The 18867-nt window shown below is 35.0% G+C and overlaps 1 non-coding gene across 1 annotated transcript; it reads right to left on the bottom strand.

Annotated features, from left to right (window-relative positions):
* Positions 1-12822: 12822 nt before the first annotated feature.
* On the bottom strand, positions 12823-12929 carry LOC116662327. The gene has a single exon (XR_004318363.1). It is a non-coding gene; the product is annotated as a U6 spliceosomal RNA (small nuclear RNA).
* Positions 12930-18867: the final 5938 nt, after the last annotated feature.

Raw genomic sequence — 18867 nt, 5'->3', positions numbered from 1 at the left:
CCTGCCATCCAACAAATACTCTTTTGTGGCTCAAAGATAATGCTAGATTTGTCACAGAAAATCATGTATGACTAGTTATATGTGGAAATGTCATTATCTAATTTGATACACTTTTCCCTTGACTTTCAAGTAGTCAGAAGGCAGGGCAGAGTATATTCTTGGAGTCAATTCCCCTACAATGAATGTTTGCAGTAAGCACAGAGACGAAATGTTAAGCTGATGAAACTGACAAAGCTATCATTGGGCTAGGCTTAGGAAGGAGGGTAATGAGACAACTGCAGTTTCTCCATAGATTGAATTAAGCCACATCACATGGGAGCTGAGCAGGCAAAAACAACAAGCAAATAAGACAATCTCTATACTAATGTCTACTTGTGGCCACAGTAAGACATTTAAGGGCCCTCAAGACTGATAAGATTTCAAGAGTTTCTCCTCTGTATGTATTTAAAAAGAAAACAAAAACATACTGAAGCATAAAATAGTGAATGGAAATCCACAATTTTCCTCATTATGACTTCTTTGAAGATTTTGGTTTTGTTTCATTTTAATATCAAACATTAGAATGTTTTGAAAAACTCTTTTGTTTGGAGTATATGTTTGCTAGTGATCTAGCAGGAACTTGGTCTGCTTATTTGGTGATCCAGCACCAAGACTTGTTTGAATTTCACCCTCCTCACACATGAAAATCTCTGCTCTCTTTCCCAAATTTGGGGGTGCCACTCCCATGAATATCTGGAGGAGAATTTCTCAGCCTGTCCTCTCCTATCCCCAAACAGGATACTTCCCTGTTCTAGAAGAAAGTCCTTGTTTTTGGTCTTTGATAGAGTTACCTTGAATGCCCCCAATATCTTTTGGATAGGTTTCCTGAAACTCTTCTGCTTTAGTCAGTGGGAAGTAAGGAAGTTCTTATCCAAGTAAAGAAATAGGCACAGAGAAGGGAAGAAAATCAACTAATATATTCTGTTAAAGGCTTCATTCAAATCTTGGTCTTGTCTCTCCACCCTAAACTTCTCTCAAGAGATTCCTTTTTAGAACATTTTACTTTTGGCTTGAGTAGGAAAAATGTAAAAACACCAGGACCTAATTGGCTATTTGTTTCAAACTGACAATTTTCTATGTATAGGTGTTTCTGGTTAAAGTTTTTAATTAATATAGATTACTATTCCATTTCTTTAAGAAGTTTCTAGTTGTTGGTGTCTTAGCCTTAAAGGCATGGGGGATATTGCTTGTAACAATGCCCTGACTACAAGCTGTCAAAGTGAATCTTCTCCTCCAAGAACACTTATAAACCTTAGGGCCCAGAGTTGAGGTATTATTTGAAGTTTCAAAGTATGCATTCTGCTCTGGCCTTTTAAAAAATTTATTTGTATTTTAATTTAAATTTCTATCTAGAGCTCATACTATTTTCATGGATGAGCCAGAACAAAGGAATATCTTGTTTTCTCTTTTCACAAATGGCCTACTCCAAAGAGACGAAAGCAAGGAAGATTATGTTTCCATCTATTCCTCAGGCTTTGCCACTTAATAAGGCCACATTTATGACTGTGGGTAAGTCACTTCCCCTTTCTGAGTTTCAGCTTCTCTATCTGTAAAATCAATGCAGTGTACTTTTTCTAGATGAGAGAAGTAGTGTGAATGTTCTTTGAAAACTAAAAATTGTGCCAGAAGTGGAAGGTGTTGACATCTGTGTTCAAGGCACAGAATGTTGAGCTTCTTTCCAGGAAATGGACTCACCCCATAAATTTTTCCACAGGTACTTCTTGCCCTTTCTATAAAAACTCTGGGACCAGGCCGAGCTGTCCTCAGAGGGAAGCCCACTTGACATTATTTCTTTATATATGTGCCAAAAATCAGCTAACTTCAGCCATCAGAAACTCTTCTCTTGTCTCTTAACTGGCTCTGGATCTAGCTTTAGCCAAGTCCAACAGTGAGCAAGTTTAAGAAGATGAGTGACCAAGGCACCATGGTGAATATATGGTTAGATGTGAGGACTAGAGAAAAGAGAAAGCCAACTACCTCTGAAATGGCAAAGATAAAATGGGGTCCACTAGTAGAGGAGGCCCCCGCCTTGGATACTAAGAGGCATAGCTGTGGGGTATGGCCAAGAACATGGACATGAATGAAAAAGACTAAGAATTTTTTATGGCTTCCATAGGAATGTGATGTGATAGCTCAATATGGTAATGTGGCATCCATCTGCACCTTCTGTAGTACAGAAAGCAGAGAAGGGAGGTGATAGGTTTGCACTACCAGGTCCAGTCATACCTCACCAGCAAGTCCAGTTCTACCTCTGAGTGTCATACTTTAAAGGAAACACACTTAAATTGGAGCATACTTTTAGGCAAAGGCAGAGAGAAAAGGAAGGAACTTAGTCCCTTGAGAGATAGTTGGAAAAGTAATTTTTGTTTTTATCCTGGAGACCAGAAGATGTAGGATTTGGCCAGGGAAAATTAAGTAGACAAATATAATGTTACTTGTACATACTTATAATACATATAATACTTGTGTCCTCAGAGTCAGAGCTAGTACCCATGGGTATGAGTTACACACAGAGGTGAAATTCAACTGAAAACAAAAAAGAACTTTCTGACAATCAGAGTTGCCTAGACTTAGAATGAATTCCAAAAAAGATGAGTTCACAGTTACAGGAGGAGACTGGCACTTATTTCTAAGCCTGATATATATATATGATTTTCCAAAGGAACCAATCAAATTTTATCCAAAATGAAAGAGCTATATTATAACTCTTGTCAATTGCATATTTCTTATTTTTTTTTTCTTTTAGAAGAGGCAGTCTGTTTCCTACCAACATTTCCCCTACAGAGAAATCTGAAAAACATTTAAGTTTTATTTCTTTATTCATATTCCCCTAAAATAATTCTCCATAGCTTAAAAATCCACTGTGAAGAAACTTAAATTTAAGGATAAATGTCTCAGGACACCCCAAAATGTTATATTCAGAAGAAAGAGTTTTGAAAATCCAACTGCAAATTGATACCACTGAGAGTGGTCCTGTGGGTAGAGGCATCCTCCTGTATCCCAGAAGGCAGAGTGGTTGGCTGTGAACCAACCCTCATGCTCCTGAAGTCATGTCATGAGACCTGGTTTGCACCTGATCTGTCATGAAATCCCCAGAAATAAAAGGGCTATTTACAATTTTGTTCATGCTGCTGTTAGTAGCTCTGAAAAGATACTTGGAGGTGGGTGAAAGTTACAATACTAAATATTCCTAAAAAACAAGGGTGGTCTCTGTACCATTCTCTTTCCTCCTGTTAGTCCATGATCTCTGAACATGGGTAAACAGGTATAAAATGAGAGTCTTTTGTGAATAAGCCAACTTTAAGTGAAAAAGTGAGAGGGCACAGCCAACTTCTTCCATCAAGGCAATAGGTGGTCACTGCAGAAGGTGGACAATTGCTGTGACAACACACTGAGAGACCAAATTCAGCAGTAGGGTTACATGTTAAGGCTACTGTTTGAATCCCACAATGCAGAATGGGAAGGAGGAAAAGGAAAAAAAAAGTCTTGGGGGATTAGGAAGATTTCTCAGATGGAAAAGTGGTTGTTCTGGGTAAGCTACAGGCAGGACTCAGTGTCCACATCCTGGATCTCATTCTTGTGTTGCAAAGCAGGCATCAATACCATCTATTACATACAGAAAATAAACATTGCATTGTGTGGATCTTACTCTTTCCAAGTAATGGAGGATGCCCCTTAAATTGACACCTTTATCCCAACAAAAAGATATGGTAGTGATTAAGATTCTAAAACACATTTTCTCTGCCTGTGGGCAAGAGGGGAGATCAAGTCACAAAACAATCTGACTCCCACTATTCCCATCCAGAACCCTCTCACTGTTCATTACCAAGAACCTACAGGTTCTCTCATCCAATTACTTGTAACAGGGCTGGGTTTTTAGGACTATTAGCTGATTCTTCAAAATCCTCAAAGTAGGAGAATCTACATGTTTTTATAAATCATTCTGCAGCATAACTACACTACCTCATCTTGATGTTTACTGGCCTACCATGACTGTGGAAAAAATACTATAAAGAGGTTTGACAATTAAACCAGAGATGAAGAATATATTCCTAAGTATATCTGCTGTTAGCTTTCTTATACAATCAAATCAGTCCTATGCTTATTAATTCTGTTGCTGTCTTATATCCCCATTTCTTAGCTTCCCTTCACAATCTGGTCCCTACTCACTTTACTAGACTTACCTATCATTCCTTTTCCTCCTTGAAATTGGGAATCCAATGCACTGAATTACTCATAGATTTCATGGCTTGGATTTAATTTTCCACGTTTTTGGATAACCTGTTACTTATTCATGGAAACACTTTACACTTCATCTCCGCTTGATGATCCCTTACTCATACTTTGAGACTTGTTTCAATATGTTACTCTCTTGTGAAATTCTCCTTGAGTACCAGCATTGGTTTGTTTGTTCCCTATTTTCTGTCTCGTGGGACTATCAGTGGCATTCATAATAGCTGTTGAAAAAAAAAAAAAAACTAAAAGCTCATGTAGGTACTGATATTCTGACATTGTCCTTAACTTTACCAAGTTCTAACCACTGAATTACCTTACTATTTGGTTGGAGAGGTCCCCCAGGTGATGAAACTGATTTTATTTTTATATTGGACCTTTTTTCAGTAACAGTGGTCTAATAGGCCCTTGGCCCATGGATTGTATTTATAATAAGTGATTGTAGGGTCAAGAAAATAAATATATAATAGAAAGTACATAGCCTCCAGAGCCAAATATACCTACTTTTAAGCCTTGTCTACATGTATAACTATTACTTGGACTTTCTGAGTCTCAATATTCTCAGCTTAAGAAAAAGCTAAACATCAAAAATAATAAAATGTTTAGGAATAAACTTAACAAATGTGAAAGATAATATACACTGAAAACTACAAAGTGTTGTTAAAATAAATAAAAGGATATATCACTAAAAAAGACAACCATACTCATAGATTGAAAGAGTTAACATTAAGATGTCAATACTACTCAAAAATGATCTATAGATTCAATGCAATCATTATCAAAATCCCAATGATGATTTTTCAGAAACAGAAATATCATCCCAAAATTCACATATACTTTCAGGAAACCAAATAGCTGAAACCATGTTAAAAAGGAAAAGCAAACTAGGAGGTCTCACAATTCCTAATTTCAATACTTATTAGAAAGATACAGTAATCAAAACAGTGTGGATTGACACAAAATCTTTCATTTAGACCAACTGAATTGAATAAAGTGCCCAGAAACAAACCCTCATATATATAGTCAAGTTCTTTTCTATAAGTGTGTCAAGATAATTAAATAGGAAAATGACTGTGTTTTCAAAATGGTACTGGGAAAATTTCAAAATGCAAAGAATATAATTGTACACTTACTTTTCACTATATACAAAAATTAATTTAACATTAATCAAAGACCTAAATGTAAGAAATAAAAACTGGGAAGAAAAAGGGAGAAAAGCTTCATGATATTGGATTTGGCAATGATTTCCTGAATATGACCAGAAAAGCATAGGAACAAAAGAAAAAAATAGACTAATTGGACTAAAGTAGACTACATCAACACTTTAAAATTCTGTGTGAAACTAGTGATGTCAGCGAGATGTTGGAATATAATGTCATAGACCTTGTATCCATATAAAACACTAACAACTATCCAAAGATAAAAATATTATTATGAGAGCTCCAGAATCCACCTGAGAAGTTACAGCAACCCAATGGAACACAAAAACAAGAAATGATGCCTTGAAAAAGATAAAAAGAACAGTTTCATTTTGTCTGCATAACTGATCCCCAAATCCAACATAGGAAAGAAGAGAGAATTCCACTCTGCCAGCAAGTTCTCCCATTGAGGAAAGAGAGAGCAAGCCTATCCATGGAATTAGCACCAGATCTGCCTGTCTGTGAACACTGGCACCAGCTTGCCTGCATGAGTACCCTAGCAGCAGGTGCAGTTGTGGACCCTAAAACCAGGTATATTCACTTGATAAAGAATTAAACTGCTTGACAAAGAATTCAAAATAATCATATTGAGGAAAATCAGTGAGCTACAAGAGAACACAGATGGACAACTAAATGAAATCAGGAAAACAGTACATGAACAAAATGAGAAGCTTAACAAGGAACTGTAAACCATAAAAAAGAATCAAACAGAAATTCTGGAGCAGAAGAATATAATAACTGCACTCAAAAATTCTGTAGAGAACTTCCATAGAAGACACAATCAAGCAGCAGAAAGGATCCACAAACTTGAAGACAGGTCATTTGAAATTATAAAGTCAGAGGAATGAAAAGGAAAAGAATAAAAAAGAGTGAAGAAAGTCTATAGAATTGATGGGACATGTTAAAGAAACCAATATACAGGCATACCTCAGAAATATTCTAGATCACTGAAATAAAGCAAATATTGCAATGAAACAAGTCATACATTATTTTTCTGGTTTCCTATTACATATAAAATCTATGTTTACACTATACTGTAGTCTATTAAATATGCAATATCAGTATGTCTAGAAAACAATATACATACCTTCCTTAATTTTAAAAAATACTTTATTGTTAAAAAGGCTAACCATCATATGAGTCTTCAGAGAGTTTTTCTAGTAACATCAAAGATAACTGATCATAGATCACTATAACAAATACAATGATTAATAATAATAATGATGATAATAATAATAATAAAGTTTGAAATATTATGAGCATTACCAAAATGTAACACAAAGACACACAGTGAGAAAATGCTCTTGGAAAAATCGTGCCAAACAACATGCATAACCCAGTATTGCCACAAACATTCAATTTGTAAAATACCATACTTGTGACACACGATAAAGCAAAATGCAATAAAATTACATGCTTGTACACATTATTATAGTCTCAGAATGAGATGAGAAAAATAAAGGATAAGAAAGTGTATTCAAAGAAATAATGGAAGAAAAATTTCTGAATCTGAAGGGTAAGTGGACATACAGATTTATGAGGTTCAAAAGATTCCAAATAGATTGAACCTAAAGAAGTTGACACTGAGATAAATTATAGTTAAACTGTCAAAGTCAAGATAAAGAGAAAGTTTTTAAAGTAGCAAGAGAAAACTACTCAGCAGATACAAGAACACCATAAAACTATAAGCAGATTTATAAGTAGAAACCTTGCATCAATAAGGAATGGGATTCTTTCACCTCCTTGGTTAGATTTATTCCCAGAAAACCTAAAGAAGCAATTCTCCAAGGAAGACATACAAATGATCAATAGGCACATGAAAAAATGCTCAATATCACTAATTATCAGAGAAATGCACATCAAAACTACAATGACGTATCACCTCACACCAGTCAGAATGGCCATCATTCAAAACTCCACAAATGACAAATGCTGGAGAGGCTGTGGAGAAAAGGGAATCCTCCTACACTGCTGGTTGGAAAGCAGTTTGGTACAGCCACTGTGGAAAACAGTATGGAGATTCCTCAAAAGACTAGGAATAAATTTACCATACAACCCAGGAATCCCACTCCTGGGCTTGTATCCAGAAGGAACCCTACTTCAGGATGACACCTGCACCCCAATGTTCATAGCAGCATTATTTACAATAGCCAAGACATGGAAACAGCCTAAATGTCCATCAACATGTGACTGGATAAAGAAGATGTGGTACATTTATGCAATGGAATACTACTCAGCCATAAAAACCAACAACATAATGCCATTTGCAGCAACATGAATGCTCCTGGAGAATGTCATTCTAAGTGAAGTAAGTCAGAAAGAGAAAGAAAATTACCATATGAGATCGCTCATATGTGGAATCTAAAACAAACAAACAAACAAAGCATAAGTACAAAACAGAAATAGACTCACAGACATAGAATACAGACTTGTGGTTGCCAAGGCGGTGGGGGGTGGGAAGAGATAGACTGGGATTTCAAAATTGTAGAATAGATAAACTAAATTATACTGTATAGCACAGGGAAATATATACAAGATCTTATGGTAGCTCACAGAGAAAGGAATGTGACAATGAATATATATATGTTCATGTATAAATGAAAAATTATGCTGTACACTGGAATTTGACACAACATTGTAAAATGATTATAAATCAATAAAAAATGTTAAAAAAATAAGGAATGGGATGATATATTAAAACTGCTGAAAGAAAAAAAAACTGCCAACAGATTTCCATATGCCAAAAATACCATATCAAGCAAAACTCTCCTTAAATTATTCAAGATGGCAATATAGAAGAATCCTGAATTCACCTCCTCCCATGGACACAACAAATACAAGACTACATGTAGAAAATTTTTCTCTAAAGGAATTCACAAAACTAGCTGAGAAACTCCTACACATCTGGTGAATGAAAAAAGACTCACATCAAAATGGTAAGAGAGGTTGGGATGCAATCTCACTATAAGCCCCACCTTTAGCATGGTTACCAAATATCAGCAGGGAAATAACAACCCTGAATTTCTTCCTGAGGAGTGAAGGTTTTACATATCTGGCACCCCAACTTTTCAGACTTGCTCCTAAGAGGTAAGCTTCCAAAACTTGTAGTTTGAATGCCAATGGGCTTTGCATCCATGATACACATAATGGTATAGTGAACTGAGAAACAGCTCTTAAAGGGCTCTTGAGACTCACTGTGGCTACAACTTAGGGCCTAGTATAGAGACAGACAACTGAAAAACTCAGACTGAAATGCATAACCAGTCTTTCTGTGAAAGAGGTTTATTTCCTTGTTTTAAAGCTTTGACCTGAAGTGTGAGCATCTAATTTAATAAACATCTAGGTTCCTAATGAAATACTCTCCAAAGCCTGTGGAGGCTGGTAGGAGTCATCTTTGCATTTTCCATCTGCCTCACTCCAGGTGGTCAGAATCTCCTAGAAAAGAGCTTGTGCAAATGTGTGCTGCCCTGTTTTGTGGCTGATGCCCAGGGGACAACACTTAATTGCCTGACTCTGGTGGCAAGCAGGGCTTATGTTTATGGGTAATAAGTGAAGGTATTTATTAGCCAGCTACTCTCCAGGGCAGAACAAAGAGTTAGCAGACTGAAATGTATCACCAGTCTTTCTATGAAAGAGTCATACTTGCTTATCTTAAAGATTCAGCCTGAGGGACATGCTTCTAATTTAACACACATCAAGAGGCCTACTGTAATACTCTCCCCCAAACTGCAGAGGCATGTGAGTGTCATTTTTATGCTCTCCCTCTGCCTTGCTCCAGGTCACAAATATCTCTCAGAATGAAGATTGTGCATACACCTGGAACACCAGTTTTGATTAGATGGAGATTGGTTCAGAAGACTTGAAGACAGGATAGAGGAATTCACACAATAAACATGGTAAAAAGAAAATAGAATGGAAAAAGAATGGAGATAGCTTATGGGAGAACATCCAGTGATAACATGTGCATTGCAAGGGTACCAGAGAAGAGAAAGAGAAAAGTATAGAATACTTATTTGAAGATATAATGCCTGGAAAGCTCTTCTAACTTGGGAAAAGAAATGGGCATCCAGATCCAGGAAGCTCAGAGAGTTCCAAATTAAGTGAAACCAAAAAAAACTCCTTACCTAGATTCATTATAATTAACTTGTCAAATCTTAAAAACTGGGAAAGAATTAAGAGCATCAAGAGAAAAAAAAATCACTAATTACTGAGAACTCTCATACAACTATTAGTAGATTCTTCAGCAGAAATTTGTCAAGCCAGAAGGAACTGGCAAAATACATTCAAATTTCTGGGAAAAAAGAAGCCGCTGATCAAGAATACTCTACCAGACAATGTTGTCCTTTGGAATTGAAGGAAAGATGGTTTTTCAGGCAAGCAAAAGTGAAAGGAATTCATCATCACTAGATTGGCATCCCCCAAAAATGTTAAGAGGACTTCTTTAAACTGAAAAAAAAAAGGGGCACTAATTAGTAACAGGAAAATATACAAAAGTATAAACCTCACTGGTAAAAGTAAATATATGGAGTCAGTCCTTCATATCTTCAGGTTCTGCATCTGTGGATTCAATCAACTGTAAATAAAAGATAATTTTTAAAAGTTATAGAAAGTTCCAAAAAGCAAAATGTGAATTTGCTATATATCAGGAACTAATTACACAGCATTTATATTGTATTTACCACTATTTGCATAACATTTACATTGTATTAGGTATCATAAGTAATTTAGAGATTATTTAAAGTATATGGAAGGAGTACATAGGTTACATACAGATATTATGTTATTTTATATAAGGGACTTGAGCATCCAAAGATTTTGGTATCCGGCAAGGGGTCTTGAAACTAATCCCTCACAGATATCAAGGGTTAACTGTACTAATAATCAGAATAATCTAATGTTTTAAAAGTGGTGGGTAAATCACTAATAAATCTAGTCTGAAAGTTAAAAGACAAAAGTAGTTAAAATAAATATAACTACAATATTTTTTACTGGACACAAAATAAAAGGTGTATTCTGACATCAAAAACATAAAACATGGGGGAGGAATAAAGATATAGAGGCTTAGACTGCATTGGAACTTAAGCTGTTATCAACTTAAAGTAGAGTGTTATAAGTTGTCTTATGTAAGCTTCATGATAACCACAAAGTAAAAATCCTATGGTAGATACACAAAAGATAAAGAGAAAGGAATCTAAGCAAACCACTACAGAAAATCATCAACTCACAAAGGAAGAGTGCAAGAGAAGAAAGAAGCAAAAGAATTACAAAGCAACCAGAAAACAATGATCAAAATGGCAGTAAGTCCATACCTTTCAATAATTATTTTAAAAATGTAGGAAGGATTAAGACCTTTACAGACTAACAAAGTATAATAGAATTTGCAAGTAAATTACCTGCCTTGAGTGATATGATGAAGTTAGTCCTTCAAGTTGAAAGAGAAGGATGCTAGAGCAGTAACACAAAAGCATGCAAAAGTATAAATCTCACTGGTAAAGAAAAATATATAGTCAAATATAGAGTATGGCCATTTTAACAATAGTAATTCTTCTAATCCATGAGCACAGTGTAACTTCCCATTTGTTTGTGTCATCTCAAACTTCTTTCATCAATGTCTTACAGTTTTCTGAGTACAGGTCTTTGACCTTTTTGATTAGATTTATTTCTAAGTACTCTATTCTTTTTGATGCAGTTGTAAATGGGATTGTTTTCTTAATTCGCTTTATGATAGTTTGTTGTTAGTATGTAAAAATGCAAAAGATTTCTGTATATTAATTTTGTATCCTTCAAATTTCCTGAGTTCATTTTTTAGTTCTAGTAGTTTTTAGGTGGCGTTTAGGATTTTTTATATATAGTATCATGCCATCTGCAAACAGTGACAGCTTCACTTCTTCCTTTATATTTTGAATGTTTTTTCTTTATTATTTTTTTATTATCCGATTGCTGTGACTATGACTTCCAATACCATGTTGAATAAAAGTGGCAAGAGCGTGCATCCTTATCTTGTTCCTGATCTTAGAGGAAATGCTTTCAGCTTTTCACCATTTAATCTGATGTTAGCTGTTGGTGTGTTCTACATGGTTATTATTACATTGAGGTTTTAGCTCTATACCAACTTTGTTGAGAGATTTTTATCATAAATAAATGTTGAATTATTTCAAAAGCTTATGTACATCTATTGAGACAATCACATGATTTTATTCTTCAATATGTTAACATATCATATTGATTGATTTGCTGATATTTAACCATTCTTGTACCCCTGGAATAAAACATACTTGGTCATGGTGGGTAATCTTTTTAATGTATTGTTGGATTGGGTTTGCTAATATTTTGTTGAGAATTTTTGCATCTATGTTCATCAGTGATATTGGCCTGTCATTTTCCTTTTTTGTGGTATATTTTATGGCTTTGATATCAGGGTGATGTTAGCCTTGTAGAATAAATTTGGAAGTGTTCCTTCCTGTTCAAGTTTTTGAATAGGTTTTAAAGACAAGGTGTTAACATGGGTTTAAAAGTTTGGTAGAATTTACATCTAAAGCCATCTGGTCCTGGACTTTTGGGGGAACTTTTTAAATTACTCATTCAATTTCATTACTTGTAATGTGTCTGTTATATTTTCTCTTTCTTCCTGACTCAATTTTGTAATATTATGTTTCTAGGAATTTATTAATTTCTTCTAGGTTTTCCACTTTATTGACATGTAATTATTATTCATAACCTCTTATAATCTTCTGTATTTCTGTTGTGTTGGATATAATTTCTATTTCTGATTTTATCTATTGGGTCCCTTATTTATTCTTGATCAGTCAAGATAAAAGTTAATTGCTTTTACTTGCTTTTTCAAAGGACAGGTTCTTAGTTCCATTGATTTTTTTCTATTTTTTTATAGTCTATTTTATTTATTTCTGCTCTGATCTTTATTATTTCTATTCTTCTACTAACTTATTTTTTCTTTTTTAGTTTTTGCTTCTCTGTAAAACTCTCTCTCCTTTAAATTTGAATAATACTATTGGTCCTACATTTTTTAAATTTCATCACTTTAAATATATTCTGCCACTCCCTCTGGCCTGCAAAGTTTCACTGAAAATTCAGCTGCTGGTCTTATGGGAGTTCCCTTGCATGTAACTATTTGCTTTTCCCTTGTTTTTTTTTTTTTTTAACTTTTATTGAGTAATAGTCTTTTTACAATGCTGTGTCAAATTCTAGTGTAGAGCACAATCCCTCAGTTATATATGAACATGCATATATTCAGTCACTTTTTTTTTGCTATGAGCTACCACAAGATCTTGTTTATATTTCCCTGTGCTATACAGTATAATCTTGTTTATCCATTCTGCATTTTAAAATCCCAAAAAATATGGAACGCTTCATGAATTTGCATGCCATCCTTGCGCAGGGACCATGCTAATCTTCTCTGTATCATTCCAATTTTAGTATATGTGCTGCCAAAGCGAGCACTCCCTTGTTGTTTTTAAGAGTCTCTCTTTAACCTTATTTTTTTTTTTTTCATTTTAATTATAATGTGTCTTGATGTGAATCTCTTTGGGTTGATCGTATTTGATACTCTGTATTTCCTGTACCTAGATGTCTTTTTCATTTCCCAGTTAGGGAAGTTTTCAGATATTATTTCTTCAAATAAGTTCTCTGTCCCTTTCTCTCTCTTCTTCAGGGAATTTTTTAATGTGAATATTACTATGCTTAATGTCATCTCAGAGGTTTCTTAAAACTTTCTCTTTTTAAAAATTATTTTTCTGTTTGTCTTGGATGATTTTCACTACTCTGTCTTCCAGTTTGCTATTCTGTTCCTCCATATCATCTAATATACTGATAATTTCCTCTAGAATTTTTTTTATTTCACTTATTTTATTATTCAGTTCTTTTTGGTTTTCCTTTATATTTTTAAAATTCTGTTAATTTTTTTTACTGTATTCATTTATTCTCTCCAGTTTTTTGAGCATCTTTATAATCAAACCTTGAACTTTTGTTGGGTAGATTTCTTATCTCCACTTCACTTATTTCTTCTTCTGGGGTTTTATCTTGTTCCATCATTTGGCATATATTCTTATGTCACCTCATTTTATATCAAGCATATCATCCAGATTTAGAGTACCTTGGGTTCAGAAGCATTTGCAACAAGGATCCCTATCTGTTTGTACTTCTATTTTTACTTTTCCCATTTTCATAGTTATTTGAAGAACTGTTTTCAAAATAGACATGTCCACATCTGGGCAAATTTAGCTGGGCCAAGGATAAGGTGAGTGGCACAAGTAGTGTGTATAGTGCTTCAAAGATACAGTGATTGTCTTGAATTTTTCCAGGTGGAAAATGGGGTAAGACACAGGATGTTCAAGAAGCTAGGAATCTGAATGCAACCTTAGGCAAGGGTAAACCTGAGGTCTTTTAGGCTCTGAAAATATGTGAAAAATTACACTTACACTGCATGCATACATCTTGGAGATGCGGATGGGATGAAAGTCCACAGCTATCCTCAGATTTCAAACACAAATTACCAGCTTCCCCTAGAATAGTAGTAGAGATTCTTTCCTAAAAATCTAGAGATCCAGGTACTCTGATAAAGCTTCCAGAGAAGTTTCTGGAGATTTAGGTTTTAGCTTGAGATCTGCCACAAGCTTGTCCTCTGGGCCTCAGGTTACGTAACTAAAATAAGGAAGTGGATTACATGATCTCCAAGAGCCTTTAAAGCTCTAAAGATCTGACTTTGTGAGAATGAATTCCTCTGATTAGTTATAGCCTTGGGATAACTCTCTAAGTCCAATTTATATAAATGAGGTCTGATAAGACATTGTTCAGCATTTTCTTAATTGCTGAATGTATGGCTCGGCTTCTATTCCTGTTAATCAGCTAAAGTCCAATGAAATGGAAGAAGGAGTTGGAAGATTGGCTCTTTCAACTCAGCCTGAGTAGACACAGAGTGATTTAATGGGCTTTACATCAAATTGGCTAGTCACGGTTTTATTTATTAGTTTTTTCCTGAACTGATTGGTCAAGACACTTTTGGTGTGACATGGACAATGAGTCTCTAGTCAGTTTAATCAGTTTATTCAGTTTATTCTTTCTTTTATGGAAGCATTTTCAGATCTTTTAAGTTTTCAGAGATGAGTAATAACTTAAAAGTCTTATAAATACATATTTTGGTGAAGATAATTATTTGAGAAAACTTTGTTGGAACTAAGATTGGGCCAGGTTAAGGGGTAGCAGAGAAAATGGAAGTAACTTCATTTTCAGCTTGCTTCCTATTGTCCCAAATTGTGGCAAAAGGGGCATGAGACATAACAGTAAATAATATAGTATTTGATAGGTTCACCCTCTGGCTTGCTTCCCTCCTAAGGGACAAAAGCAAGAGGCTGTGTAGCTAGGTCATGTCATAAACTTTTCCTAACTACCTCTCCAAAGAGTAATAACTTCCTACCACCGCTGTCACTAGCCATCCTCTGGAAATTCTAGACCAAGGGAGGGGATATGGAGTCTGCCCTTCTACTTCCAGAGGTTTTTGCTCATTCATGATTCAGAATTTCTTTATCCCATCCAACCCATTTCTTATTCAACAGCTTTTTTCACACAACTGTGATTGCCCAGGTATTCAGGAAAATGGCTTGGTTTTCATCAGGAAGACAAGCACAGTGTGGGTGGGCATTCATTGAATCTCACACTTGGAGATAGAAAGGGATTAGGGTTCTTCTAATTCAATTTCCAAATTTTACCAGACCCTCATTTTCCCTTGCTATTCTGTCTATTTGGGATAAAAAGTGGGCTGCATATTTAGTGGGTGAGTGGGTTCAACTGAAAGGTATTTCACCACTGTGTGTGTATATCACCTCTTCTTAACAAACTTTCTCTGTCCTTCTCCTTTTCTCTTTGTTTTTATCTCTGTCTTTCTCTCCTCCCCCTCTGAGTGATGTCCTCATTCTGCCTCTCAGTTTCTATTGCTCTGGCATGCCAGGTGATAACAGTCAGTAGCATCAACCTTTCCATTCTCTTTAGACACTTAACTCAATCTTACAGCTGCTCTGAAAATCAGGTCCACAATGTACATGCATCACCATTCTGCAAATGTTTATTAAAAACCTGCTATGTTCCAAAAGATGATCTATGTACTGAAATAGAGAAAATAATAATAAAAATAGCTAACACTTAAACCGCACTTACTGTGTGTCAGACACTATTTTGGCTACTTTGCATGGAATGAAAAACTGCTTTTGTTTGTATAATATTATGAGATATATGTCATACTTATTCAATTTTACAGATGAGGAAAGTAGAAAACAGAGAGGCTAAGTAACTTTCTTCAGATAATAAGCTTGTAAGTAATGGAGCCATGAAGTTAGGATTCAAATCTAAAGTGACCAGTTTGAGAATATGCCCCCTCAACCACTGCTTTCCTCGTGGAGCATATAGTTTAGTTTTGGAGACACAGTAAACATGTAAATAAATAAAAATACAACTTTTGTAGTAGACTGAGGTTTATACAAAATTTAGGTGGAAAAGAGTGACAAAAATTATGTGTTATTTCTAGTAGGATGATGGGGAAAGCCTCTGAAGAGATGACATTTTAGCAGAAACCTTAATTAACTTGCTAGGAATTCTTAGTAGAGTGATCAGAAATAACAAATGTCATAACAGAGGAATGATTAAAGAGGATTCTAGCATTAATAAGAAGTCCTGTGAGAGTGGGATGTGATGAACAGGAGGTGTAACATAGGAGACAGAATCCAAGGAGTAAGCATTGAACACATCATAGACAGAGTTGCCAGCTATGATAAATAGTTGAGCTTTTATTCTAAGTATAGTGGCATTAGGGCTTTTGAATAGAGCATAAATTTGATCTAATTTAGATTTTATAAAAATCACTTGTTTATGTGAACAGAACGGACTATAGGAGAATAACAGTGGAAGAAGCCTACGGCTGCAGATGTCAAGACAAGAGAAAACAGTTAAACCTAGGATAGCAGAGGTGGTGAAAAGTGGCCAGGTTCAGAATATATTTTGAAGGATAAAGTTGACAGGTTTTGCTAATGGATTGGATATGAAGATGGAAAATTAGTTGTTTGGCTCTCACAAGCCATTAATATCTTCACAATTGCATCTTTTAATTGTCTGAGTTTTCTTCTCTCTCTCTCTCTCATTGAAGAAAATAATTTTCTATCTGGGATACCACCTGATCATTCGTAGCATAATGGCGTGGTATTTTTAAATTATCATTAAATAAAGTAATGTGTGTATTCTTTAATTTATGCATATTATGTGTTAATTCTAGTCATCGGTGATCAAGATTCAATAAAGAAAATGCTCATGGTTTCTAACCACATAAAGCTCACTGTTTAGTCAGGCTCAGGGCTAGGCACTTTACACTCACATTGTACTGTTTATCATTACCACCCCACCCCATGCACACACTTTTGGAAAGGCTAACAGTTACTGGGGGCTTTACATGCTTAACACTTTAACTTTTTGTCACTTTTATTCTTCATAACAGTTTTTCAAGGTTGGTATTATTGTTTTCATTTTAAATATGAGGTTTTAATTTGCCAAAGGATGAACAGGTAGTAAAAGGCAGCAAGCATTCTAATTTTAAATCTTGTTTTTCTAATTTATTTTTAAAATTTTTTTTACATTTTTTATTGAGCTATAGTTGTTTTACAATGTTGCATCAGTTTCAACTATAGAAAATAATTTTACAGTTATACATGAACATACATATATTAATTATCACATTCTTTTTCACTGTGAGCTGACACAAGATCTTGTATATATTTTCCTCTGCTATACAGTATAATCTTCTTTAACTATTCTACATATGCTTCTCAGTATCTACAAATTTTGAAATCCCAGTCTATCCCTTCCTATCCCTGCCCCCTTGGCAACCACAAGTTTGTATTCTATGTCTATGAGTCTGTTTCTGTTCTGTATTTACGTTCTTTTTTAATTTTTTTTTTATATTCCACATATTAGTGATCTCATATGGTATTTTTCTTTCTCTTTCTGGCTTACTTCACTTAGAATGACATTCTCCGTGGATATCCATTTTGCTGCAAATGGCGTTGTTGTCATTTTTTATGGCTGGATAGTATTCCATTGTATAAATATACCACCACTTCTTTATCCAGTCATCTTTCAAAGGACATTTAGGCTGTTTCCATATCGTGGCTATTGTAAATAATGCTGCTATGAACATTGGGGTGCCGGTGTCTTTTTGAAGTAGAATATCCAGAAGAATATTCCTTCTGGATATATGCCCAGGAGTGGAATAACTAGGTCCTAAGGTAAGTCTATTCCTAGGCTTTTGAGGAATCTCCATACTGTTTTCCACAGAGGCTGCACCAACCTGCATTTCCACGAGCAGTGTAGGAGGGTTCCCTTTTCTCCACAGCCTCTCCAGCATTTGTCATTTGTGGACTTTTGAATGATGGCCATTCTGACTGGTGTGAGGTGATACCTCATTGTAATTTTGATTTGCATTTCTCTTACAATTAGTGCCTATTGATCATTTGTATGTCTTCCTTGGAGAATTGCTTGTTTAGGTCTTCTGCCCATTTTTGGATTGGGTTGTTTGTTTTTTTTTTTTTTTTCTTATTAAGTCGTATGAGCTGCTTATATATTCTGGAGATCAAGCCTTTGTCAGTTTCATCATTTGCAAAAATATTCTCCCATTCCATAGGTTGTCATTTTGTTTTACTTATGGTTTCCTTTGCTGTGCAGAAGCTTGTAAGTTTCATTAGGTCCCATTTGTTTATTCTTGCCTTTATTTCTATTGCTTGGGTAGATTTCCCTAGGGGAACAGTTCTGAGATGTATGTGAGATGAAGTTTTGCCTATAGTTTCTTCTAGGATGTTTACTGTATCTTGTCTTATGTTTAAGTCTTTGATCCATTTTGAGTTGATTTTTGTATATGGTGTAAGGGAGAATTCTAGCTTCATTGCTTTACATGCTGCTGTCCAGTTTTCCCAACACCATTTGCTGTAGAGAATGTCTTTATTCCATTGTATATTCTTGCCTCCTTTGTCGAAGATTAGTTGACCAAAAGTTTGTGGGTTCATTTCTCGGCCCTCTGTTCTGTTGAATTGGTCTATATGTCTGTTTTTGTACCAATACCATGCTGTTTTAATTACTGTAGCTCTATAGTATTGTCTGAAGTCTGGGAGAGTTATTCCTCCAGCCTCTTTCTTTTTCTTCAGTAATGTTTTGGCAATTCTTTGTCTTTCATGGTTTCATACAAATTTTATTATGATTTATTCTAGTTCTGTGAAATATGTCCTGGGTAATTTGATAGGGATTGCATTAAATCTGTAGATTGCCTTGGGCAGTGTGACCATTTTAACAATATTGATTCTTCCAATTCAGGAACATAGGATATCTTTCCATTTTTTTAAGTCTTCTT

This window comes from Camelus ferus, chromosome X (assembly GCF_009834535.1).
Source record: "Camelus ferus isolate YT-003-E chromosome X, BCGSAC_Cfer_1.0, whole genome shotgun sequence".
Classification (NCBI taxonomy): domain Eukaryota; kingdom Metazoa; phylum Chordata; class Mammalia; order Artiodactyla; family Camelidae; genus Camelus; species Camelus ferus.
Note: the sequence above shows the minus strand (reverse complement) of the source record. Positions and strands in the feature narration are given on the sequence as shown.